We start from the raw sequence: 1,590 nt of genomic DNA, 5'->3' as shown, positions 1-1,590 counted from the left end.
AGAAAGAGCAAATTTTTTGGCGGGAGGAGGTGCGGGGGACTGTGAATCCAGGGCCTTGAGCTCACTAGGCAAGCCTTCTACCCCTGAGCTCCACATCCAGGCTCAAAAGAGCAAACTCCAAAATATTTAAGGATGATGTAACGTTACATCCTTGGGTTTGTATCACAGATTTTCACAAAACACAGACAGAACAACTCCAAGATGACGGTGGGAAAATTCAAACTTGTAGAAGTCATTTTACCTTTTCAAGGGCTATTCTGAGAAGAGACAAAATATACTCTTAGCGCTGAGGAGCCACCTCAATGGCATTCTGCACACAGGGAGCAGCCAGATGTCTTTGGAATGCTCTGAGGAGAGTGGCTGTGTGCTGAAAGCAGAAAAGGATTCTTAAGGGTTGCTAAGGCGCAGCAAACTGCCTGTGTCTTCCATGGAAAATCCCTTGGGAGCAGGAAAGTTATTTTGGAACAAGATTTAAAAATCATAAAAAGAGCAAATTTGGCTGTCCTCAAACCCCCTCCACTGACAATGGCAAAATGTCCTTCTTTTTTTTCTTTTTTAATTTTTTTCAGTACCAGGAATTGAACTCAGGCACACTCAACCACTGAGCCACATCCCCAGACCTATCTTGTATTTTATTTAGAGACAGGGTCTCACTGAGTTGCTTAGCGCCTCACTTTTGCTGAGGTTGGCTTTGAACTCATGATCCTCCTGCTTTAGCCTCCCAAACTGCTGGGATTACAGGCGTGTACCACTATGCCTGGCTTTTTTAAGAAAAATATTATTTGTCAATGGACCTTTATTTATTTGTATGGTGCTGAGAATCGAACCCAGGGCCTCACACATGCTAGGCAAGGGCTCTACCACTGAGCTACAACCCCATGCATGAAAATGTCCTTCTTTAAGTCAAAGGAGGCCCAGGCTGTTAGTAATGCTGTAGTGGTCAGTGTTGCCCTCTGAGGTTGGCCATGCTACCCAGGGACGACCAAAGAGAGACTCTGGAAAATTGGCCAAGAAAGACAAAAAGATTCAGTGAACAAATTTGGGGGACAGGCTAAAAAGAAAGAATGTTCCAGAGGCAAAGTTTGGGACAAGTTTAATAACTGAATCTTTGATGAAGCTACTTGTGACAAATGATAAGCTTATAACCCCAGCTATGGTCTTGAGAAACTGAAGATCCAAGGTTCCCTTTAGTAAAGGATTTATCATACTGGTCTCAAGGCACAGAGCTCAAGCTATTTACACCATGAATATCAAGGGCAGAGATGTCCCAGAGGCTGGGGAAAAGGCATAAATGGGCCCAACTGACTTTACATTTGGAAAAACGAAACTTAACGTTAAGTTAAAGGAGGGGAAGGGATAATTCTGTCTTTTGTGTCTGCCTTAAAGCAGGTAGTTGGTACTAACAGTGTAAAACAAAATTATCCCTTAAATTCCAGGCCCTTAATTCAGCTGATTAACGTTGCTATACTGAATGGCCGGTTTCAGGATGTCCTAAGGTCACATCTGGTTTCTTTTGGCTGCATTAGCTTAATTCTTCCATGCTGGAAACAGACCAAGAGTGTGAAGGCATAGTACCATCCTGTTTTCAAC

General features: G+C 43.2%; 1 pseudogene; it reads left to right on the top strand.

Moving 5' to 3' along the window:
* Positions 1 to 201: 201 nt before the first annotated feature.
* Positions 202 to 1,291, top strand: LOC124081545 (small ribosomal subunit protein eS25-like; annotated as a pseudogene).
* Positions 1,292 to 1,590: the final 299 nt, after the last annotated feature.

This window comes from Marmota monax, unplaced genomic scaffold, assembly GCF_021218885.2.
Source record: "Marmota monax isolate L192 unplaced genomic scaffold, Marmota_monax_Labrador192_F-V1.1 WCK01_AAM20220418_F8-fsc00285, whole genome shotgun sequence".
In the NCBI taxonomy this organism is placed as follows: domain Eukaryota; kingdom Metazoa; phylum Chordata; class Mammalia; order Rodentia; family Sciuridae; genus Marmota; species Marmota monax.
The sequence above is the reverse complement of the archived record's forward strand: the minus strand, read 5'-3'. Positions and strand labels throughout refer to the sequence as shown.